Source organism: Tamandua tetradactyla, chromosome 18 (assembly GCF_023851605.1).
Source record: "Tamandua tetradactyla isolate mTamTet1 chromosome 18, mTamTet1.pri, whole genome shotgun sequence".
In the NCBI taxonomy this organism is placed as follows: Eukaryota; Metazoa; Chordata; class Mammalia; order Pilosa; family Myrmecophagidae; genus Tamandua; species Tamandua tetradactyla.
In genome coordinates this window covers 38256669-38283478 of record NC_135344.1, presented here as the reverse complement: position 1 = coordinate 38283478, position 26810 = coordinate 38256669, and positions in this window count along the sequence as shown.

The following is a 26810-nucleotide window of genomic DNA, read 5'->3' as shown; positions in this document are numbered from 1 at the left end:
CTCAAAACAGATAGCATTTATTTCATCGAAGCTGCCATGACAACCTTAACAGAGGCTGTTTGTGTCTAACAGTTTAGCATCACCTTGACTCAAACTTCTAAAATATATCTCTCTTAAATAAGTGAATCTTCCTAGATTCAGCAGTTTATGCACATACTTTCCATTGCCTTCTCACCATATCTGAGCCACCCCACCCCACCCCCTTACACACACATACACACATTCTGATACCACAGCTAGAGAAGGAGACTCTGCTTCTCTTTCTGCCAGAGACAGAGCCTTCGGTTTAGAAAGGTATGCATGATACATTGCTCTGCTCATGGGGACCAAGAAAATATGCCTATTTTGAAGTAAGCATGAGACTTTCAAAGACTCTCTGAACTATCTGGGTCTCTGGGGACACATCATTTTTATTTTAAACTTTTTATTGTAAAATAATGCATGCATACAGAAAACATGCCAAAGAAATAAATGGCTTAATGAGTTATTATAAGATAAACATCTTTTAATCACCACCCATGTCAAAATATAGAACTTATGAAGCTATACCAGAAGTCTATGACTCATCCCAACCTAGCCCTTCCCTTCAAAAGTAGCCACTCTCCTGACTTTGTAGTAATCATGCCCATGCATTTTTTTACAGTGTTGTCATTGAAGAATACAACCCTAGGCGTGGAAGTTTACACATTTTTTAAACTTAATATGCCTTTTAAGTCTCTTTGAAACCATACTTCTTCCCTCTGTCCTTACTTTTCTTTACATGTACCTACTGAAGACTCTGGATGGTTTGACCTGGATAGTTTCCCACAGTGTGGATGCTGCTGAGCCCACACATGGTGCAATTTGATATGTTCCCCTTTCTTTAGAAGTCCATACAAATTGGCAGTAGGATCCAGAGACTGGATCAGATGCAGATTTGATCCCTCTGGCTAAATTATAGGTGTCATTATGTCCTCTCATCAGGAGGCACCTACCTCGTTGTCTCTCTGAGATGTTTATAGCCATAGATGCTTAGTTCTACTAATTTCATAGTGAAGCAAAACTGGTGATTCTTTAATACTATCATTACTTTTTGATTTGTTGTCATTCTTTTATAAAGAGATGCTTTCTTTTCTCTACTATTTACTTACCTGGTGGAACAATTAATGTAGGAAATGTAGGATAAATGCTTGATTCTTCCTGTTATTTTCAGGATAATTAATTATTCCTTATCATCCTCCCAAGGTGGCCAATTAGTCTTCTTTTAATATCATTTTTAACTCATATAGTTAAGCATATTTGAAGGTTTTCAATCCGTTGCAGTCACTAGCATTGAATTACCCCATCTTTGGCTAATTAGAATCTCTTTTTCTTCCGAATTCTTTATATATAACCCTAGTAGTTTTTATAAAACCTTGATACCTTCTTTGCTATCTGGTATGACAAGCTGATCCAAGCTCATCTTGTAATCTTCATGCTCAGAACTGAAATCAGCCACTCTACAAGTAGCCCTGTGTTTTATTTTATTTTGTTTTGTTTTAAGTGGGAAATGGTATTTCAAGACCACAATCAGTGCAAAAGGGAAAGATAGATGAAGGGCAGATAGATTTATAGACAGACAGACTGACAGATAGATAGAGGTGAAAGGTAGATAGAGATATGGATATAGATAGAAATAACTATATAGATATAGTTTAAAATAAATTTGAATATAAAGAATCATTATGAACTTGTTTTTATGTGTGCATGTGTGTGTGCAAATTCACAATGATACTTCCAATTCAAATTTATTTAAAATTCTTGAAATTGAATTGGAAGAGTTTTTACTTGACCTTATATCTGTACCTCCTTTCTTTCATAGCAGAAATCAGCATAGTGGGTAAGAGAATTACAAAAACCAGTAATGACTCAGTTAATTCACCCCATATCATATACAAAACAATCTCGGTGAAACAGCCTTCATACTATCACCATATGATCACTGAAAACATATAAAAATTAGCATGTACTTTTCTCATTCTGCCATTTTTATAGTTGTTCTATATCTGCATAGTTACAATATAAAGTACAAGTGTACTTGCTTCCTTTAACTCATGTTTACTCTTAGCTCTGCTTGTACCCTTTGTACTGAAAAATCCATTTGTTAGATATAAATTCCTTGGCTCACAACCTCTTTCCTTGAGTATTTTATATAGGTTCCTACAGTCTCATCTGGCATAAGATGTTACTTTGAAGAGCGTGATTACAATCTAATTTTGTCTGCCTCCTAAGTAATTGCTCTTTTGGTCCAGAATATGTATGCTGTTTTGTTTTCTTTAAAGTCCAATAGTTTAACCATAATATATTTTGATGGTGGTCAATAATAAATGTAAATATCAGATTTCAATCTTTTCTCTTTTTTTTTTCTGTATACTGTATGGTGGGATCACATTTCAGTATTTTTCCATTTGAGTATCCCATTATTGCAACACCATTTGTTGGATTTTTGTTTGTTTGTTTTACTTGTTTGTTTGTTGGGAATTGCATGGACTAAGAATTGAACCCAGGTCTCCCACATAGCAGGCAAAAATTCTACTACTGAACTATCCAGCACCCTCTTCAATCTTTTCTTTTATAGGGGTTTTCTTGAATCATAATTTTTAGTACTTATTCTAATTCTCTGCTTTAATCTTCTTCCAGGTTCTATTACTTTCAGTGATCTTTGTGTAGCTTGAATTTTGGTCACTATTTTATGACCAAAATTTTCATTTCTCTCTAATTCTAAAAAATTTTCTCCACCTAACTTTCTATTTAGCTTAAGGTATCTTCTGTTGTGTTTATTTGCTCTTTTGTTCCTTCTGGTGTAATCTTCATTTATTACATCATATTTTCTTTTATTTTGATTCTTTCCTGAATTACATCACTTGATTTCCAAGTTTTCCCAGTTCAAATTTATACTATCCTTTCATGTCTTTTAGCATTTTCTTAATTTCTTCTGACTCATTTTGAAATAGTGGGTTAGAGTTTTGATTTGTTTTGCAATCATATTTTCTGGGCATTTTTTTAAAAAATTCTGCCTCTTTATCTCTCTTTCTTTTAATAATTTTTATGGAATTTGATCTAGAAATTTTTCTGCTTCTAAATTTTATTCTAAATTAACTTTCCTGAACTTTCAGAGAGTCAGGATTGAGGATAACTTTTCTAATTTTGTAAAGCCCCATCTTCCTTTGCTTTCCTGTAGTGTTAAAAATGTCAGTTTGCTTTCTACCATTTCCTGACTGTTTTCCTCACCCACTTTTGTCAAGACTTTCTCTTGCCACCCTCTCTAGTGCCCTTATCCTCTCTCGGATCATTTTAAATGCCTCAGGGATTTGGTCACAAAGCATATACTCAAGGCCTGGTCATCAGCCCCACCCTGGGTAGATTTTAGAAGGCCTAGCAGCCATCTCTGATTACAGGTTAGGATGGTCTCCAGCTTTAGTTGTGGATATAATATGCAAAATTAAAGAAAATGAGTGGGCCAGGCCAAACTATTTCAGGAGTTAAAGGGAGAAAAAGAACATATCTTGGTATAGGTAGTACCTGAGCTTGACCTCAAACAGTGGGTGTAGATGGCCTAAGAAAGAAAGGAAGAGGGCATTCCTTTACACGTATCCATGTGGAAGGAAGAAAATGCAAGCAAATATGTTGTAAGACTTATGCACATGAAATGCTTACAGAACAGCAAGGATATCAAACTGGCTGGTGGGTAAAATTGCCACAGATGAGGGAAAAGGGGTCAGTGGGGAATAGAAGTGAATAAATAGAAGGGTCTCATGATGTTAAAAAGAAAGGAAATTGGAGTCGAAATTGCTGAGCATTTATGATATATTCTAAAAACAATAAACCACGATTGAAAATTCCAGAGAGATTGGTTTATGGTTTATGGGCCATGTCTTATATTTTGATTATGTGCTCTCTTTAATACTTAGCACCTCGCATGTAGAATACTCTCAAATTTGCTGATTGAACACAACCATAAATTACTGTGCGCTTACGCCAAAAAATGTCTGTGGGAGCTTAAAGCAGGTGCTGGCTCTCAAGAAAAGTATATTCAACGATAGCTAACCTTGGTGAAATAAGGAATGCATAACAGTTTGGCTGTGAATGAACATCAGCAAGGATCAACTTAAAAATATATACACACGTTTTTTTAGCATGTTTGAGAGATGTTATTTTCAAGAACTACTTACATATGTGAAGGAAGCAAAGAATGAATAAGTTGAAACCCAGATAGAGGTGAATGGAAGTACTTAATAAATGGTCTTTCACTCTTCCTCTCCTTCCTTCCTCGTCTACTGCAAGTGTGATACAACTTCTGTTCAACCAGGGGCTGGCACACCATGACCCATGGTCCAAATCTAGTCTGCTACCCGTTTTTGTGTATCCCACAAGCTTAGAATGGTTTTTGCATTTTACAAATGGTTGAAAATAATCAAAAGAATAACATTTCATGTCACCTGCAAATTATATGAAATTCAGATCTGTGTATTACATGCAAAGTTTTATTAGAACCCAGCCCTGCCCATTTGTTTACACACTGTCTATGCCCACATTTGGTTTACGATGACCATGTTGAAAATAGTTGCATGGGTGACCTACAGCTTGCAAAGCCATGTTTATGAACATGTTTACCATTTACCTTTACATATTTACTATGTACCTTTACAGAAGAAGTTTTCCCATCTTTGGAATAGGCTAACATAACTCTTGGTCTCCAGGAAGTTGAAGCACAGTGTATTAGTTTGCTAAAGCTGCCAAAATGCTATATGCCAGAATGGAACAGCTTTTATAAAGGGAATTTTGTTGCATATTTACAATTCTAAGTATATAAAACTAAGACATCCAAAGAAAGATACCTTGACTCAAGAAAGACTGATAGGTCTGAAACACCCTGTGACATGGGAAGGCATGGCACTGGCGTCTACCAGTTCTTGTTCCTTGTTCCATTGCTTACAGCTTCTGATGCCAGGGGTTTCCTCTCTCAGCATCTGTGGAACTTTACTTAGCTCCTCCAGGACACAATTTTCAATTCTGGTTTGCTTTGCCTCTCATGGGAAGGCACATGGTGGTGTCTGCTGGGCTCTGCCCATGTCTAGGCATCTGCTCTCTCTGTCAGCACTCTAAGCATCTCCAAACATCTGTGTCTCTGTCAGCTCTGAAGGAACAGTTCTCCAAGCATCTGCATCTGAGGTTGCTCCAAAATATTTCCTCTTCTAAAGGACTCTAGCAAACTAATCAAGACCCACCTGGAATGAGTGGAGTCACATCTCCATCTAATCAAAAGGTCACACCCACAACTGGGTATCACATCTCCATGGAAACAATCTCTGCCAGTTTGAAGGTATTGTGTATCCCAGAAAAGCCATGTTTTAATCCTGACGATCTTGTCGGGGCAGCTGATACTTTTTATCCAAATTCAATATTTTTGGGGTGAAACCCCCCTGCAGGAGAAGCTCACTGACTGAAGAAGCAGTGCAAAAGTCCCTCTTCCTTAAAAGCCTTCAACTGATTGGATTATCCCATTGGTGGATGGCATGCCTTTAGTTGCTTGCAGAGGTAATCAGCCACAGCTGCAACCACATAACTGATAATTTAATACACCATCCTTCTGGTTTATCAATCAACCAGGAAATATCCTTGCAGCAATGGTCAGGCCAGTGATTGCTTGCCTGACCAGACAACTGGGGATCATCACTTGGCCAAGTTGACACCAGAACCTAACCATCACACAATCCAATCAAAGTTTCCCACCCTAAACAATAGGTCTGGCCTGACATGATTGGATGAAGAATAAAACATGGTTTTTCTGGGCATACACAGATTGCATGAATCTGATTCAATTCCCCATTAAATTTGCCTTGCATCCTTTTACTCAGCTCCTGGAGGGAATAATAGCCCTTACCTCCCTTATCCTAACAATCCAAACAATAATCCAACATAGTTACATTTATCCCGTATTTCAGGGGCCCTCAATCATTTTGGCTTCCAATTTCCTGTTCATGCTAAATTTATTTGGAAGACTCCAGCTAATCCCTCCATAGTTCAATGGTATCCAGGTTTTCAGTCTAATTAAAGCCCCCTGGCCTCTGTGGAACTCAGCCTAACCTGTGTTCTACCAGCTGAAAGTAGTTGCTCCTCTTTGCCCTCTTGGAGCCTTTGATCACTGTTGTGAAATAATCTAGCCCTGATTACTGATTAAATGTTTTTCATTACTAATTAAATGTCTTTCATTGTCGTCAACTGTTTTGAGTGTCTCCGCCAGGCTAAGGTAGGCACAAGGTGGGGGAGGGGCACAGAGCCTCTGTTCAGCACTTTTTTCTATCCCTCCCATCTGATGCCAACACAACCCCTTAGCAGAGGATCCATATCTATTTGTTGATTGATTAATTGACAGTCTAAGCAACTGGGCAGGTGTAGTGGCAGCCTGAGGTAAAGGCGGAGCCTTCAGGAAGGCCCTTCTGTGGCTGTGCCTTGGGGGAGTGCTCTCCTGTTTTGTGCTCTTTCTCCTTCCTTCTGGGTTCACTGGGTGTATATAGCATTTGAGAAGGAGAGAAGATGGTGCAAGTGAACCAGAGCAACTCTCCTCCATCTGCCTTCAATTCACAGGCAGGGAAAACATTTCCAGAAGGCCTGGTGCATATGAACTTGACGTGGTGACAGAACGTTCTGTCTTCCTCTTGTTACTCGAGCAAGCTGCCCTGAGTTCCTGCAGGCTCATAAATCCTGAGGGCCTTTTCTAGTCCCAGCACTGGGGCCGCCTGGCCTCTGTTCCAGGAAATGGATTCTTTGAAACCCCCATCAAAAGAGAACATTGTGTTTCTGCACATCCGGCCCCACCACAGTCTGATTTCTCCCAAAACAGGTAGTCTGGGCCAGAGCTTGTCCTGATAAGCTTTGAGCACTTGCCTTTCAGACATTTGCAGGAAAATAAAAGTTGTCCAACACTGTTCAGTGATATGTTTGAGTGAACTGAAGTATGTATTATGAGTTTATTAAGTTGAATTTTCCGGGAGGAGAAAACTTATGCTCAGAGGTCAATGCAAAGTAGTTGTTTGTGCAGGAGAACTAGGGGACACCGAAGCCGAGAGAGAGGCCAGATCAGACCTGAGAAACTTGTAACATGCCACGAATAATGTTTCTGCAGCTGTCCCATTTTGGGGGCTGGGGCTGGGGGGTGGGGGTGGGAAAGAAAGATCTGCAGCTCAGCGGGGAGGTGGAGAAGGAGAACAAACAAGCACAGCCCAGGTTCATAGGACTGTAAGCTCAGCCACCTGGTCCAGGCTCTCCTCTGCAGACCCCTCCTTCTTGCGTCTGGGTGCTCCCTCCTCATCTGCCTCTTTTCCAATCAAGATCTGTGGTGCTCCTGGTCACATCTGAAGGATTTAGTGTTTGGCAGGACATTAGAAAAACATGTTGTGGCAGCAGGAGTACTGGCGTGGAGGCAGGGAACTGGATGTGTGAACTTGAGCAAGCATCAAGCTCAGCTCCCTCTTATGTAAAATGAGGGCCCATAATATCTTCCTCCCAGTGTTAGTAGGAGACTGGAATGAGCCAACGTCTGTGGAAGTACTTTATTAACCGCTGTACAAGTGGAAAACCTTGTTAGTAGGCCTAGCAGTATATTGGATGCTGCTACTGTTACACTTCTTCTATGACTACTAGTCGAGCTAATACTACCTGTCATGCTAATCAAAGGGATGGGCAACTAGGGTAAAGAATTTGGAAACCACATCACAACTGCAAGGAACAGTTGAATAAACCAGCTGTAATCATTCTGTACACAAATCTCCTTAGGAAAACAACTGTCTTCAAGGAACTGAAGACTTGTCCTGTGGAAAAGGAGATAGGCTCATTCTCGATCCCTCCAGAATAGACTCAAGACACAAGATGCCAGAGCAGAATTATGAGTGAATTTAATACAAGACACAGAGGACCGACTATCAATATAATTGTCTAACAACATAAAATAACCTTTTGGGACACAGTGGAGGCTGACTTTGGAAATCATCCTTCAGACTCCAGTCACTCATCCATTAATTTATTGATACAATGGATGTCTATTGATGACTCATCGAATGCCAGGCAGTGAATAAAGCCAACTTTTGCTCTCATGGATCTTATGTTATACCCGAGCATTAGGTGACATCAGAGCAGAGTTGGGAGGTTGGATGCTGTCGCTACAGCCATCTTCAATCACTTCTATCATTCTATTTCTTTTGAAATACTGTGATTTCACAGGTATGAATTATATGGGGTGGTGCAATGGGCCCAGATCCTACTATGTATGTTCTCTCTCCAGTCTGGCAGGGAGTGGCTCTTATAGTAGAGAATGTGGCATAGTGAAAGGAGTCTCCAATTCCCCAGAAACCCCTTTCCCTAACTGAGTGGCTCTCCCTTCACTTGCCCTCCCCTGGTGAGTTTCAGGGGGAGCTATCCTGAGAGCTGGACTCCATATGATTCTCAAAGAGAAGTCGCCAAAGGATGATGGACCCCAACCACCAACACCTCTTAGACGCTCCCAGAAGGTCAGCAGCCCAGCTTTAACACACAGCAAGAAGGTGAGTGCACCCAGGATGATGCAGGCTCCCCAGTCTAAAATACCTCTCCTCCTGCCCTGAAGGTCACCTACAATTCCCCCAAGCTGCCTTACTTGAAATGCAAGTGTTCATGATAGGAGCACCTGGGTCCACAGTACTGCCTAGATCAAGCAATCAACAATTCCTGAAGATTCACCCTCCTAAAATTGCACTGGCCATCTCTTCTCTCTGCACCACCACAGCCTCATCATATCTTGCCCAAATTGTTGCAGTATCCTCCTGATGGACCCCTGCCTCCCATTAATGCTATGCCTGGCTATGTGTGAAACCCTCACCACAGTGGTCCTGCCACTGCCCAGAATGACCTTCAGTAACTCCATGTTGCTGAGTGCATGGTCTTTTATGGGGAGTACATGTGGCCCAGCACTCAGGGACATTAGGGCTCATATTACTTCTGTGGATGTATTTTTGTACCAGTTGGAAAGGATTAAGCTTTACTGATAGAGTCAACATGCAGATCAACAGGGCACCCCCACTTAGTCCAGGTCTCAGATTGCCATAAGGTCACTTAGGATATGTGAAATTTTACAAGGAAAAGAGGGAGCCTCAGGGCTCAGAGGACTTGTCAATGGCACCCTCCAGCTCCCATTCCTATTACTGTTAGGTGGATTTGAAGTCATGCTATCTAAATGATCTAAACTTGCTTTCACAAATGTATGACTAACTTAAAAGTTACTAACAACAACAAAAAATTAAATCCTGCTACTTAAAGATAATCCTGATCTTATGGATGTGAGCAAACAACAAGATAAGAAGATAAGACAGGGCTGGCATATTTTGCCTTCCTTGCACAGTATAAGCCCTTCACAGGGTGCTTTATAAAGTTATGACAATAACCTCAAAAACACAAAAACAGTAACCTAAATAATATCAATAGCCTAAACAGCTCTAAAAGGAAGGCCAAAACATGTTTCAAGTCATCAGGTCTTCTTGAAATAGGTGTTCACATCTGTAATAGTTAATCATGAACCCTGTCCTAAGAATATGAAGTGCCTTGTAATATAATCTAATAACTATATGAAAATTAGTAAGGCATTTAAGAACTGAACAGTCACCATTCTGTATAAGAAAAGAAGATAACTGTGTGTGTTTTTACCTGCATATATAAGCAGAAGAGTATATTAAAACCTAATACAACTCCTTAACTATAGGGCAGGAGAATGAATGAATGGAGTTGGGATGGGAGAAAGACTTCTCAGTTTATACCTCATAAGTCACTGACTTTGAAACAATGTGATTGCTCAAAAAAGGAGAAAATTAGTTTTGCGAACATAACATCAAACTAATTTTTAGCAATACTTAAAGTCATGTGATAACCTAGTTCTTTGAAAAATTTCAAAAAGTTAATAACAATGTCTAGAAACCACGCATGTTTCCTTAAAAATATGAACACAGTGGAACATGTATAAAATTTTTAAAAGGAAGAGAGACAGATTGGTGATGCATGCTCAAAAATGTTTTCTAGATAGTGGTGTGCCAACAATGTTTGGTGACCACTGGCCTGGAAGATTAAGTCCAAACTCCCAAGTCTTCTCTTTTTACCTTCCCAACCTCCAGTCCTTCTCTTCCCACATGAATTTGATGTTCCAGATACATTCTGGTCATTCCTTCAACATGGAGTTTTCCAGGTGTCCAAGCCTGAGTTCACAAGCTTCTCCCACTGCTCATCGCACTGTGCTCCCTCTCCTTCTCCAAAGCCTTCCCAAAAGCTGTTCTCTCCATCTTCCTCTGGCCCCACCTACCTCTTCATCCAACTATCGCTCCTTCCTTGCTATTCTCCTCTCTTACCAAATGTTAACCACCTTGGCCTTCTCTCAGATCCTAGAATGTGCCAACTTGTTCCAGTTCTGGGGGCTTCACATGCTGTGCCTTTGCCTAGATTGCTTTGCTCACCCCTATTCCTACTTATTACTCAATATCATATATTTTTAACAATTTTAAAATTGGAGATACACATATAAAAATAAATAAATGTTAAGGAATATTTTAACAAATAGTTATAGAACACATTTCTAAGTTTGGTATGGGTTATTGTTCACAATTTTAGGTTTTTCCTTCTAGCTGCTCCAAGACACTGGAGACTAAACATAAAATATCAATATAATGATTCAGCAGTCATACTTATTTGTTAAATCCTATCCTCTCTTATAACTCCTCCTTTTCCTTTAAACCTTCTCTTAACCTTTAGGCATATTTTGGTTATCCCTGTTCTAACTTTTTCATGTTATAAGGGGGTGTCAACAATATGGGATGGGGGATAGAAGGGGTTCATGTTCTTGCAGAGACTGGTACCTCTGGGTGTCAGGACTTATCTGGCCTGGGAACCAACTGAAGATTTCAGGTTTCTGAAAAATAAATTTAGTATATGAAATTTTGTAGGATTAACAGGAATATTCTTTAGAGTTAACAGGAATGATGTTGGTTGTAGTTTGGCAAACCTTGGAAACTAACAATATCTAGGCATAAGAGTAGCCTCCAGAATAGTCTCTTGACTCCATTTGCACTCCCTTAACTGCTGATACATTCTTTTGCTATGTCTTTTTTTCCCCTTTTGGTCAGGAAGGCTTTGGCCACGGAGTCAGGACCAGGCTCATTCCTGGGAGTCATGTCCCAGATTGCCAGGGAGATTTCCCCCCTGAATGTCTCGTCCCTGTAAGAGGGAAGGTTTTACATGCAGAGCTGGGCTTAGAGAGAAAGAGAGAAGCTGCGTTTGAGCAACAAAAGAAGTTTTCAGGGAGCAACTCCTAAGCATAATTCTAAAATGTCTTAGCTTATCCACTACAAGAATAAGTTTCATTAAGGACAAACCTCAAAATCAAGTGCTTAGCATATTTTCTTGGGAGTCCTTAATATTTGGGAGAGTACCAGGGGTTTCCCAGGTGGGGAAATTTAGTTGTTCCATATTTTTTCCCAGTCCCTCAAGGGACTCTAGCAATCCTAATTTTTTTGGTATGTTCTATGGCGAAGTCACATTTCATTCTTTTTCCGTGTGTGTATTCCATTATTGCTGCACCATTTGTTGAATTTTTGTTTGTTTGTTTGTCTGTATTTTGGGAAGTGCATGGGCCAGAAATTGAACCCAGGTCTTCTGCGTGGCAGGCGAGGATTCTACCACTGAACTACCCTTGTTCCCCCTCTACCAATACTTTTAATTATCAGCCCACCATACTCTGTGATGTATCCAGGTATTATATTAAGCTACACAGAATTACAGGTCCTCATTCCCATTTTGGGCTCCATGTATTGGGTTGTTTAAATGAGCTATCCAAGCAGGTTCATTTAGGTTGGGGTTGCAGAAGATTTAGGATCTAGACACAATAAACCTCTTTGCCTTTTCCATACCATATATTTTTAAAGGACATTCTTCTATACACCCCTGGCCTCCTATATACACTACCTCAATTGTGTTCCCCTCTTGTTTTACCTTATAGTACATAAGTTTTCTCCTTTTATTATATATTGTTATAATTTATAACTAAATAGTATTTTACGTATTTATGTTTTAATTCCTATTTTCCCCATTAGACTGGAAGCTCCATGACTGCAGGGACCAGGTCTACTTTTCTTGCAACGCTGTATTACTCATGGTATAGCACAGTGCTTTGCACAAAATAGGCACTCAGCCAGCAGGAGTTAGAAACAGGGTAAGATAGTGGGTAATTGGAGCTGAAGGGATACAGACTATGCAACAGGACTAGATACAAAAACTCAAAAATGGACAGCACAATAATACCTAATTGTAAAGTAATCATGTTAAAACACTGAATGAAGCTGCATCTGAGATATAGGGTTTTTTTTGTTTTGTTTTGTTTTTTACTATTATTATTACTTTTATTTTTTTCTCTATATTAACATTCTATATCTTTTTCTGTTGTGTTGCTAGTTCTTCTAAGCCGATGCAAATGTACTAAGAAACGATGATCATGCATCTATGTGATGATGTTAAGAACTACTGATTGCATATGTAGAATGGTATGATTTCTAAATGTTGGGTTAATTTCTTTTTTTCCGTTAATTAATAAAAAAAAAAAAAGAAAAAAAATAGGTACTCAGTACCTATGTACTAAATGAATTCATGAATGCTGAAATTGGAATCCTGCTACAAGATCTATACCTAAATATTCCTTCCTCTCTGCTGTCTTCTCAGATTCCCCCAACAGAATTTTTACCTCTTCCATAATGCCTCGTACCTGCTTTTATTTCAATACATGGTGTCACTTTGTAGATATTGACATATGGATCTGCCTTTCTCACTAGTTTTGGATATATTTATCTGCCTAGCACAGCACCTAGCACAGCACCTGCCATAAGTGGACATGAGTTATGTGTTACACTATTGAATTAATGATTGAATGATAGTTGTCAGGGAAAACATTTTTGCAAGGGCTTTTCCCTTTAGACAAGAAGTAAATGACAGAGGGAAAGACCTGGGAATAGAGAAAGGGGGATATGATGAGAGAGAGAGAAAAAAAATAAATGAGGGAGAGATTTAGGATTGGAAAGGGGAAAATTTAACTGAAAATGAAAGTGAGGAAGTAACCACTCTGGGTGGTTTAATGTTTAGGAGAAAAACTCTGGTTTCCAAGAGACCAGAGTTCAGTCCTGTTATTCTGTTTTCTAGAAGCCCCTACCTTGAGAAGCCAAGTTACTCTAATCCTGAAAACCATAGGTTCTTCTTCCATAAGACAGATCTACCTCATAACTTTGCATTAACAATTAAATGAAAAGTGCATGAAAAAGTTGTTCATAGTTTCTAGCATGTAGTTAGTACTTAATAAATGTTAGATATTTTTAGCATTACTATAATATGGAATTGCATAATTTACATATTTTCCAAGGCAGTTCTTGAACAAAATCACTAGGAAGTGCTAATAATTGAGTGACTAAGGGAATCAAAGATTATCCAGAACTGGACAATCGATGAAGAAATTTTGCATTGAAGAATTTGTAGAGGGGAAGGACAGATACTACTGTGATATATGCCATTATATTTATAGAATAGATGGCAGATGTCCAAAGTAGTCATCCTTTCATCTATTCATTTTTCCTTCTTTCTTCCTTCCTTCCTTCCTTCCTTCCTTCCTTCCTTCCTTCTTTCCTTACTTTCTCCCTCTCTTTTCCTTCCTCCTTCCATTTCTCCCTTCCTCCTTCCTTCCCTAGTTAGGACTTGAAGAAGTCAAAGAACTGCCTGGCTGGGGAAAGAAGCTAAAATCTAGCATTAGTAAGTCATTTCCTCGAATGAAAGAAGTTCATTTCCTAAATAAAATCCTGAACCTTAAGGGCCACAGATGGATGGGATGGTGGTGTGAGATATCTAGGTGGTATAGCATTTATCATTCCGAAAAAGAGTTAAATATAATAGTAATTGAGGGAAGCTGTTGGATCAAAAGAAATTATTTGCTAGGCAGTTTCAAAACCAGAAAATACTTAAAATGCAAACCACGAAGTGAAGACAACCTCAAAGGTTAATGAAAACCTGCAACAATAGACAAAGGAAATAAAGAATTGCAATAGGGTCTTCCTCCTAAACCTATTAAGCAGTCATACCAACATCCTCCCAAATGGGAAATGCTATCCAGCTCAGTTATTCTGCCTTAGAACTGCTTAGGACAAGATAGTAAAATAAAAATATCTCAGTCTCAGGCTTCTCTCTTCACCAGACCAAAAACAAAGACACTGGTCCCTCTAAACTCTACAGATGTAGTACTGGTGAGTGCCACAAATACTGTCTGGTGTCCTGTAAAGATTAGTTGAATGGATTAGAGTCTATAGACCAGGCTAGATGAAAAAAGTCAGACATTTACTAAGAACAGGGGAGGAGAGGAGAAGAAAAACTGCTTGATCAACTTTAGAGCCAAAGTCCCTGTCCTGCAAAGGAATTTCGACAGAGTCAAAATGTCAAATTGCATAGGAAAGAAAATAAAATCTAAAAGGTAGATAGATACAGGGAGGCTGGGAGAATAAAATTGGATAAGAATTCCTGGGTTGAAATGAGTGCTACAAAGCACAAGTTCAAGATTCAGGAGTGGGCCCATATTTGCAAAACAAGAGAACATTCAGCCCTGAGAACATAGAGACAGGTAGACATGAGCCCTGGTGAACATATATGAGTTGCCTCCATTTCTGTGAAATCAATATTTCATAGGCCTTGGTCCCATTTCTGTCATAATGTGTTCTTAAAACAGTATCATGTTCCCCAGCAGATCATAGTGTGGCAAGGATTGCCTATAAATTTAAAAATTGGGACTTCCTTCTAATGCCTTGTTCTGTGACCTTAGGGAAGTGATTGAAGTGCTTTACAAGAACTGAGAAAGGACCAAAGTCCCATGATACAGACCATCCATGGGTATGGGCAGGAGAGAAAAGATCACTACACTTTTTCCAGGGGATCAGATTCAAGGCCTGACTCCACAGCCATTTCATGTGTAGCCTTGGACAAACCATCTAGATGATTTCCTAGTTTACTTCCCCAAAAGATGGGGATAAAATACCTTATAACATGCTTTTAAGGTTGTTATGGGAACTAATTGAGATCCTTCAGGTGTGAGTTCTTTGAAAACTTAAATTACTGTTGAGGAGTCATGGTTTATTATTAAGATTCAACAGCAGTTGAATCTTTACATTCTCTTTACTTGGCACCTGATTTATTCTCTGGTTACATCTCCAGTACAGGGCAGCATCTTTCTTATAAGCCTTGCAAGATGTCAGGACAACAGGAAAGCTTAGAGTTGGCATCAGAGTATAACCCAGTAATCCTAGACTCTGTTTTCCCCAAGAGATAAGCTTAGTCAAATGTGAAGGCCAATGGAGAATAATTCTTTGGAAAATTGCAAGGAATTGGCCCATTTGGATGTCATGCTTTGAGTGAATTCATTTTCTATGAAAACATCACCTCTGTCCCTTTTTTGCTGACAGCACACATAAGGAAGGCTAATCCAGGAAAAACTGGTTGGGAAGTTTGGAAAATGCTTCTTGGCCTCTGGTTTTCCCCACCTCCAGGCATATAAGCAACTACTGACAGAAGCAGCCTCTTGTTGGAGAAGTTAAACAGCAGTGTGATTTATAGATTTCCCCAGGGCTAAAAATGGCCAAGAAGAAAAATTGATCTCCCAAGCCCCTGAACCCCCCTTTAATGCCTTTCAGCTCTTCTACCTTTTTAGAGATGTTCCATTTCCTACCTGCACCAGAAAAACTTGCTTTCTGGAAAGGGTCTGAATTACTTATTAAGCCTTAGAGTGGACATACAATGCAGTGAGCCCAAACTGTGAAATAAAAGGCTTGAGTTCAGTTCTGGACCTTCCACTATGCACTTGAATGGTGTCAATGCTATCTCTGAGGCCCAACTGCCAATGTCAACAAAGTGAGAGATAATGCCATGGCTTCCCTACTTGCCCTTATGCAATTGTGAGGGTCAATCAAAATTAATAAATAGAAAGGAACTTTGAAAATTTGCAAGTTTCAGAAATTTCAATGGTTTTTCATTCTCACTCGGAGTCGCAGAATTTGTATTAGTGGAAGCAGTAGTAGTCACATTAGTAGTAGTCTTTATAGCTTTCTAGAGTCTTGGTATTAGAAAGAATCATCCCTAGTGAAATCTAAATCTATATTACCTGTTAATTTTATCATAATTATAATTTTATCTATTTTTTCCATATTATTCCATCTATGGCAGCCATATAAGTATAGCTAATTTCCCTCTAACCTCTTCCATGTCTCCCCGCATCTAAATTGCTCTTAGAAAGTGATCTGATTTGGGTCAACAAACCTAATGATAGATGTAGTAGAATGAGGTCCAATGCTAAACTTAGAGGGGAAGAAAAAGAAAGGGGAGGAAAGAGAGAGGCAAAGAAGGAGAGGGAAAGCATTCTCCCTATTCTCCCAGACTTAAAATCTCATTTAAAAAAAAAAAAAGGCTGTATTTAATGCCTCATTAGGGCCTCCCTCCCTCAATTCTTTGGCCAGAAGTAGTATGGCCAGTGGTCATTTTCATGGCTCACTTAGACTTCCTCACTATGGGAAAAGAAAGCTTTTATAAAAGTCCCAACAGAATTGGAATAACCGTGATTCTGCAATTCAGGGTGAAATCCTTTGTGTTATTTTACACAATTAATTGCTTCCTCCACATTTGCCTTAGGATGCTGTTTTCAGAGCCAAGTGAGCCACAGGAAGCACTAAGGCTCCCTGGGCTGAGTGGAGGGACTGTGCCCTGGTGATCAAAATTAATTTTTGAGTTATTTCCTGAAATGTTATTTTGACACCTGGGTCATTTGTTAACTTTATCAAATTCCTCTGTGACAGGCAACAACAATGCAGATATACGACAGAACATTATCCACAGGGAGGTAACTTGAAAGTTCTTTGCCGTTTGTCAAACGGAACTAAACAGAGGGAAATATTTAAGAAATCAGACTTACTCAAATGCAAAAAATGTGAAAAAAGTTAGTTTACTTTTAAATTGGGAAGCTCTTCTTTTGTGGTTTATTTCCCAGCCTATGGTCTATAATAGAACTTTGGAATCTTCAATTGAGAATAATAGGATTCCACTTCTTAGGGCTAGAGGAACCTTAAAGGATGACTTGGTTCAGACCTCTGCCACTGAGAAAACATTACTATCCCATTCCCTGAAGAGGAATCTAAGGCTCAGAAGTAGAAGTGGCCTTGTCATAATCATGCAGCTGATAGGTGGTGGAGGAAACAACCAAGGAAAATACTAGGTCCCTTGACAGTAAAAAATCACTGCAAGAGAGATAAGATCACTGCACCATCGCCAGGGGACTGGATTCAAGGCTTGACTCTATAATCAACTCATGTGTAGCCTTGAACAAACCTGGTCTCCATCCCCTATAGATGCCCCTATGTCTCTAACTTTTATCCATAATTATCCAGAGCTACTGCTGCAAGGAACACTGAAATAGCCCTATCCTGAAGGTGAGTAAAGTCTAGAGGTCAGTCACCCCTTGCCCTTATGCAATTGTGAGGGTCAATTATAACTTTCCTATTATAACTCACTGTTTCCTCTCTATGTGTCAAGCCAACCCCATGAGTTTTCAGAATAGGAAGCTACCACTAGGGTCTGAATACCTTCTCAGCCTTCAAGGAGTGCCGTTAATGGACATACCATCACCCAAGGTCAGCACCTTTCTTCATCAAGTGATAAGACTGATGAAATGCAGATCTTTGTGTGGCAGCATCTACACTGATGAGTATAGTTTGCATAATTAGGGTCAACTGACCATGTCACCTCCTAGCTGTGTGCCCTTCGGCAGTTACTTAAGTGGCATGTCACACTTTGCTTCTTGTTACATAGTAAAACCGTGTCTAACATACAGGGTTGTTAACTGAGAAGTGAGATTATGAGATCCTGGCACAGAGAATGGATCCAAGGGTCCTCGTCTGCCAAGATGGCGCCTGGTGCCTGGCTCCCTCCCCAGGTCAACTCTGGCAAATCTGCAGAAGCAAGTTGTTAATATGGACTCCAGGAACTAATAACAACCAGAGGTAAGAAATCCATAGTTGGTGTGAGTGGAAGATACGTGGCTACAGGGGGCCAGTGAGAGGTAATTTGGAGAAGTTGACATTCTGTTTCCAGCATGAGCACTACTTTAAGACAATCATTGCCTGCCCCTTTGTGGCATAAATGTGCAGCAGGAGCACAGACCACCAGGGCAGTACAAAAGTCCTGTTGGATGAGAAACTGAAACGCAGGCACAAGGGCTCGTTGTCCCCTCAGCCCTCTTCTTCAAGGCTGTCAGCTAGGCTAATGTATTCATTTTCTATTGCTGCCATAACAGATTACCATAAACTTCCTGGTCAGTTCTATAGGTGAGAAGTCTAGGTATGACATGCATGGCTCTGTTGGATTCTCAGCTTAGTCTCACAAGGCTGAAATCAGAGTGTTGGCAGAACTGTGCTCATTTCTGGAAGCACCGAGGATGAATCTACTTCCAAGTTCATTCTGGTTGTTGGGCAAATTGAATTTCTTGTAGTGTAGGATTGATGTCCCCGTTTCCTTGCTGGCTGTTAGCCAGGGGCCAGCCTTTGTTCTTGGAGGCTGCCTACATTTGATCTTACACTTTCCATATGGCCCGTTTTAGCATTGGTGGATCAGTTCCCTTTTATGCTTGGAATTTCTCCAGCTTCTCCTACCACATCTCTCTGACTTTAGCCCGAGAAAATTCTCTGCTCTTAAGGATCCACATAACTAATATTGAGCTCACCCAGATAATCCAGGATAATCTCCTATCTGAAGGTCTATAAACTTAATTACATTTGCAAAATCCCTTTTGCCATGTAATATGACATATCCATAGGTTCCAGGGATTAGAGTACAGATATTTTCAGGGGAAGTCATCCTACATTCTACTTACCACAGCCAGCATATTTATAGGCATATATTTTTTTTCAAATTGAAGACCCTTTCCATCACCTGCTCATAACTAATCCCTTCATCTGTTATCTGGATTCTTGCCCTCCTGTCTTCATCCATCAGTATTTCTTCTTTTGCATGTATTTTTAAACTTGTTTTCCCATGACTCATTGTCCAAAGCTTGTAGGCATTTCCTGGTATTTCCCCATCATTTAAAACCATCTCTTACCCTTTTATCCCTCTTAAACATGTTTTCCTGCCTTCCTCTTTTTTCCACAGTCATTGTCCTCCAGACATTCTTCACTCATCTTTAACACTCCTTCATCTGTTCACTTCGTAATCAACATAACAAGGCTTTTAGCCCTCAATAATCCATTGACACTGTTTTAACAAATGTCATCAATGACTTCCTAACCCAAAAGAACTCGATTCCATGATTATCGTAATCACTATTTTTACATTTTATGTTATCTATGTTGCCCGTTTCCCTCCAATGCTCTAATCCTCTATTTTCTGTGTCCTCTCTATTTCATGATTTCTTCCATTCTTCATGGGTTCCTCTTGCCCACCCAGTTCTTTGTATTCTGGAGTTCTTCAGGGTTCTTCCCTATGTCATCTTCTTTGTTCACCTCATATTCTCTTCTTAGAAATCTCGCTCTATTCTGAAACTTCATTAGCCATCAGTATACCCTGTATTCCCAAATATTTGCCACAAACCCAAACTTCTGTATTGAATTTCAAATGCTTCTATCAAGCTATCTAATGGATATTTCCACGTGAATTCATCACCTTTCTCCCAAAACTCCTTCTACCCATGGTTATCCACCTACCCATTTTTATGAAAAGAGGGATGTTACCTTTCATTCCCCTTTCTTTACTTCTGGACATAAAACCAGGATCTCATAGATTCTACTTCTTTGACATCTGTCATATCTTTATATCCTTCATCCCCATTGCTGTACTTTTATATTGCTACTGTTTATTGAGCTCCTTTGTATGTGAAGCAATGTATTAGACACTTCTTGAAAATTAATTCAGTTTATCATCACAACAACTTTGGCAGGTAGATAATGTTATTTCTATTTCATAGCTGAGGAACCTTAGACATAGATAGGTTAAAGGACTTGTTCTAGGTCACGTGTTTTCTAAGTAGCATTCCAGGCCCATCTAATTCCTAAATCAATGCTTTTTGCAATGCATTGTTGTTGTCCATCATTTGTGTTCTTGGTATCGTAATCATGGATTCCTGCAATGGTTTTCTTAATAGTCTCCCTACAACCTCTTCCTTGTCCTCTGCTAATTCTTCTCCATACCTGCAATCAGAGTAAAGTTTGTAAAATTTGATTTCAATCATCTTATTTTTTTTACTTAAAACCTGTATCCTTGCCACACAGGATAATTCTTACCTCTTTAAATAACCTCCTTTGTGATTTGCTTCTGTCCCCCGCTTATTCTCTTATTGTACTCCAATCTACTCTCCACACCATACTTTTACCAACTCACAGATTTGTCTTCCATATTATATCCTATACTTGGGATTCCCTTTCCCAAGGGAAGGGAATCTTATATTCTGGAGAACCTCTAAATATCAATCAAAATTATTCAGCTTAACTTCAACATTGAATTCTTAATCTCCTGGTGGAGACATTTCTAGACTAGCCTAAAAAGAATGCAATTGCATGCCTCTGTGTGTGTGTGTGCGTGTGTGTGTGTGTGTAGCTTTGCCCTGTAGATGTTCCTTTTGCTGAACTCAACTTAAGTGCACTTATATCCTAACATGCCTCTCTTCATTTACTATAAATTCCCTGAATCGAGGAATACATACTTCTTAAATTTATATTCTTAATAATCGCCTGTCACCTATGAGGGTTCAATGATTTAAATGCATGAAGTAATGAAAAATAGAGGCTTGGAGGATACTCCTCCCCTCCCCCCCAAAAAGACATTGAACTTGTTGGGAGGTTTTGTTTTGCTTGTTTTTAAGCATGAGAATGCTATGTCCACTGTGTAACTGGAATGGGGAAAGCCTAGTCACTGGGGAACTTTTACTGGCCCATTGCTATAGGCCAGGTAAGAGAGGAAGAGGAGGTCATTGATAATGATCGCTAAGACATTGGCCTTTGACAATGAAGATGACAGTATCATAATCATTGTGTCATACTGAGCTCTTTTGATGTGATATATCCACAGGCAGAGAATGTGGAAAAACATAAGTGTCGAAGGTCACGATGCCTTTGGATTTTGGAAATGGTGGTGGGTGGGGAGAGAGTTTATCATGTCTTCTTGTACAAATCATAAATATCCCTGGCACCAATTAACAGTAGAGGCAGCAGTCTGAATGTTTATTTAGATTTTATGGCCCATTTATTGTCTCATATTCCCCTAGTCAAAGATAATTATTTCTTAATTAATCATACATAAACAGTCTATATCCTTTGCAGAGCTGGCTACTTAAAAGAACATTTATCACAGCAATTGGTCTCATATACTCAACCACAAATCATCCACTTTCAGCTGGTTTTGCTCTGATTGCTGTTCATTTGTGTGTGTGTGTGTGTGTATGTGTGTGTGTGTGTATGTGTGTTTTAATTGTTTTCATAAAGGGCAGAGATTGGAGAAGGCTAGAAGAATGAATAATATGTGTACTTATCCTTTTTTTTGTTACTTCCTTTTGGAAAAAAAATGCCTGAGGATAGAAAGAGGAGAAACCTCTGTGAGTTGAAATATTGGGAATCTGTCTTGCAGTTGGTCAAGAGACAATTTTATTTTACCCACAGGAAGGGCTCCATCAAGCCCCAGTGTTACTAGTGGAAGCTGTAATTAGTCTCCTTCAAATGCAGTCTCAAAGGAACACTTTTCTTCTCTACCCTCTCCTTGGTTCTCTCCTTTGTATTTTCCCTGCTCTAACCTGTAAATTACTTTGAAGAGAGGACACATTTCTCATTTATGGTTCTTTTCCTAACCAATTTGTATAAATCAGGCATACAGCAAACTTATGTTAACAAATGTAAAAAATTGGAAAGTTTACTGAATTCTTTGAGAGCTTTCAATTTTGCTTGGTTTGTACCAGTCTAGTTCTCCTTTCACTGAGAGATGAGGTCACTGGAGGAAACTGATCAGTCCAGTGGCCAGTTGATTAATTGCAAGCTTTGGAAATTAGGTTAATATGGAATCCTCTTTTATTTTCTTCTTCTCTTCCCCCATTTTCTCTCCTCCATCTCCACCTCCTCAATAGCATGATATCATGGGATGGTTCAAGATAAACTTTCAGACCTAATAAAAGCCTGTACAGTGGATATATTTTACCTCAGCTTGTATATTTAGACACTAAAAAATTATAAAAGTTAAAAAATCACCCAAGACACAAAGATAGTTTTGAAGCTGAATCTGTCTAATACAACAAGAACCATGTGACTTCCTAGAGGAGAAAGCACTTTATGTCTTAATATGGAAAAATTGCCAAGATATACTGATAAAATGATCCTTCAGCTATAAGAAAATATCTAGAACATGCTACTTTGTGTAAAAAAGGCAGAAAAAAGAAAAAATAAGAATATATATTTTATTGGCTTGTATGTGCCAAGATATTTAGAAGAATGGATAGTAAATTGATCACAAGGATTATTTGTTGGGAGAGATGGAAACTGATTGGATGGGGGCAAGGGTGAGAGGGTTTTCAATGTACATTTTTTTTTTAATGCATGGGCATCAATGTACTTTTAAAATACTTTTTAAGTATTTGAAACATCAACATGAGTTATATCTTTAAATTTTTAAATTTAAAACAGGTTTTAAAGAGTATACAACTTTTTGTCTTAGCTGTTTTGACATGGGGGCATTTTAACACGGTCTTAAATATAAAGCTTATTGTAACTGTGTAATTGCATGCCAGACATACTCATTCCATTGCTAAACCATACCAAATTAAAACCAGTACAGAAGCCAGAGGATTATGTCCAGAGCTCCTGCTTTGACCAAAAGAACTTATAGAAGTTTAGAGACAATTATTTAGAGATTTTTAGGTTCTTCAGTATTTAGCTGATGGCTGCCTCAAGGCCTCCTGGTAGTTTCACCATATTGAAATAACCACAGTCCATGGTTGGTTCTTCAGCCTTATACACTCATTTACCTGAGTTTTTCTCTTAACCAAAAGTAGATCTGTGTTGCTAGAATGGATTCACATTATCTGAATTTACAAAGCTTGGAATATAAACCACAGAACCAGCTTAGCCATTTATAGTGAGCTCCAACACATTCTCTCTCTGTGGACAGAGACTGATGGTGAGGCAACCTGTTTTAACAGATTGTTCAAGCCACATGTTGTCATGAGTCCAAGGGGGATGTGGGAGAGAATGGTAGGTCAAGGCAGATGCTGCCATCTCTGTAATAAGTAAACTCCTGCCATGAAAGTCTGGTAGGTTCTGTCCTTCTCAGGACTGGGCATCTCTGCCCTGATCATGGCTTACATGGTCACAGCCAACATCTGCCCCTGGAACTCCACATTTTTCTGCTTCCAGTGAATACATTCTGTCTCTTTAGACTGGTTAAAATGTTCAGGTTAAAATATTCATCTTGGCTTCTTTTGGCCTGGTGACTGTTCTGTTTTTTTAAGGTGATTTTGCATGGTTAAGCTATTATTTCTAATTTGTTGAACTTTATGAACCTTAATGGCCAGTTACATTTCCCTTAATCCTCAAATTTAGGGTTGCTTCCCTGAGAACTCCATGCCACCCTTGCCTTGAACAGTCTGTGGAATCCATATCTCCTGATTCCTACTCTTGGGGCTTTTCCCCACTCCTGTACATTCTCCATGGAGGCTGACCAGGTTTAAATGGTGGCCAACTAAAACTAACAATTCTGATATCTTCATCTAACCCTGATGCCTTTTTACCTTTGGTGGGGGAAATTCTATGTTTAATTCCCCTGTTTACATGGGAAGGGGAACACCTTAAGTCTTGGATAGTACTACACATCTGAGTAAGAGAGAATTAAAAGCCAAGGAGAGTGACGGTGTTGAAGGTTGGGGGCAGATTGGAAGAAATACAAGGCAGTTCCCCAAGAAGAGAGACAGAGTGGCTGCAAAACACATCTATTAGAGGTTTGTGGTAACCAACCAAATACAGAATTAGAAGCATCATAATTTTGATGAGAACTGAAGCTAGAAGAGAGAATCCAGGGGAATCCAAAATTGTCAAGTCTATTCTCTATCCTTAGATGGTTGTTCTACTAAGAGTGGGTCACTGGCATTTAAAAAAATTATTTGGGTAGGTAATATATACAAAATCAAAAGTACTGAAGAATGTATGGTAATGTCAGTCCATGAGCTGTTTGTTATTGGTGTATAACAGAAAGTCAGAGATAGAGTTTAGAAACTTTTATAGCAATGTGACAATGTCTTGACATCCAAGCATGGATGAGTGGACTTGAGTCCAGGATAAGGAAATAGACCAGTTCTATTATTGTCAAATCTGGGTGATAAGTGATGCACAGAACAAGTTGAATAAAAACATGAACATAGGACCATATACTGGTCTGTGATAGAATAAGGGACAAATATTGCTCCTTCCCTACAGGTGGTTTGAAAGGCATTGGTGTATGGAGATAAGTCTTCCTCTGCTCTCCGTTCCTCAGCCACCCCATTCCTCTCCATGAAGGCAACAACTGCTAGTGGTTTCTTGTATATCCTTGCAGAGTTCATAAACATGCATGTATATATGTGTGAGTATTACATATATTTAACATTAGTATTACATATCCACAAAAGCATACAAATGGCCACATATTGAATATTCTGCTCATTACTTTTTCATTTGAAAATATATCTTATTAATTTTTACCCTCATTTTTAAAGAGGTACGGAATATCCATATGCATGGAGGTACCATATTTTATTTAACCACTTCTCTCTTTTGTTATTATGGCAATACTATAATAAATAACCTGATATTTATGTTGTTTCATGCGTGCAAGTAAAATCCTTGGCTTTGAAATAGCTGTGAATTTTTAAAAATTGGAAACATGCATTTAATGCACATAGTAGGCATTTTAAAAATGATTGCTGAATTAAATGAAAAACATATAAAAATTGGTGAAGCTTCTGAAGAGAAATGGGCAGATAACTTTAGACCCTTAGCACAGGGAGCATTTGACAGAGTGGAGGTGGGGAGTACAAGTAAGAAGACAACTCACTAGAGCCCCTCCTCAGAGAGTACCCTGTGCTGCCTCTGCCCAATCATGTAAAGGGCAAAGAAAATGGCAGGACTGGGTCCACAACTCTATCCTCTGACTTGCAGTACCCTTCTAGCTCACTTACTGCTTCTTTGGACTCCCACTGGAATGCTCTGCAGCTTCCTTTCCATTAAATCAAATTGAATTCATCACTTGATTTCACTGGCATCTTTCCTGTGCCCCTGCAGCACCAGGAGAAAGACTGGAAATGAGGAGTGAGAACAGACTTTGGTATAGACAGAAGGTGCTGACTTCAAAGCCATTTTTAGCCATATGACTCAGGCAAATTGCTTCTAACCTCTCCATTTTGTGCCTCTAAAATGTAGACTAGGGTGTGCACTTCACAGAGTTCGGAGGGTAAAATGAGCTGGCCTATGTAAAGTTGCAGTCCCTTCAGTAGTAAGCTTTGAGGTAGAAAGCTCTCAAAGAATTTTACTCATCCTCCTTGACACAAGCCTAGGCACTCCATAAATGCTTGTTGATCTGAATTTAATTACATTGAGCACCACAATACATTCCTCTGCTCCTTTCTATGTAGATGGATGTATCATGTCTTCCTCAGAGTGTCCAAGATGCCTTTGCTCCCGAAGGGTGTGGGAGGCCAACTGCTGGAGCTTCATTCTATTAGAATCAGAAAAGCAAGGGGAGCTTATGTTCCCTCAAGCAAGCCACTAAAGGAAAAGAAGGCTGCTGCTCTTCTAAGGGTTCAATAAGAAGAAGGGTCATTAGAACCAAGGCTTGCTGTGCAGAAAACAGGCTAAAGCAGGAGGATGGTTTGGATTCAATGACCCAGAGTACGTGATTCCCATCTATTTTACTGCCTTCTTCTATTACCTTAGTAAATGCCAGCTTAGCTGTCAGAGGTACACATGGTGCAGTGTACAGAGTGAACTGAAAGTTTTCAGCTCAGTGCTGATACCTTCCCAAGGGTGGGAGTGAGAGTCACCCTGGCTAAAAGATGTCCTTTGCAATTTAGCTAATTTAGAGTTATTCCCTTTGAGATTAATTCAGAGATATGGGCTGATGCTGCCCTGCCAGCTATGGAGCTCTGGTTACACCTAGTCTACAAGCATTAGTCCAAGTGCACTCAGATACTCATGACAGGCTCTTGAACAGCACTGGCTGCATGAATGGCAAATATGTTTCCACAATCTCCTGTACAATTAATCAGCAGTTTCCTGACCTTTGGTATAATATACTTAATGCTCAGCAACAGTCCAGCACAAGCCAAAAACCTGCCTAATGGCCATTACTAAATAGAAACCAACCATGAATCCTGCCTTTTGTTATAAACAAATTAACTCCCTCCATCTATCAGAAAAGGGACACTTTTAAAATTTAGGGTGTAGTCACACCCATAGAACAAGGTATTATGTTTTACTTTAAATACTGTGAACTAGCCAAGCTCTCAGGCTAATGTAGGCATAATCCTTTTGTTAATTTTTTGCTATTAACCATGTGTGATGGTTAGGTTCCGGTGTCACTTGCCAAGTGATGATGTCAAGTGGTAAAGCACTTGGTCAGGTTATATTGGTCAGGCAAAAATTGGCCTGATGCTGCAAGGACATTTTGTGTCTACTTGAAAAACTGGAAGGCTGGTATATTAAATCATCAGTCAG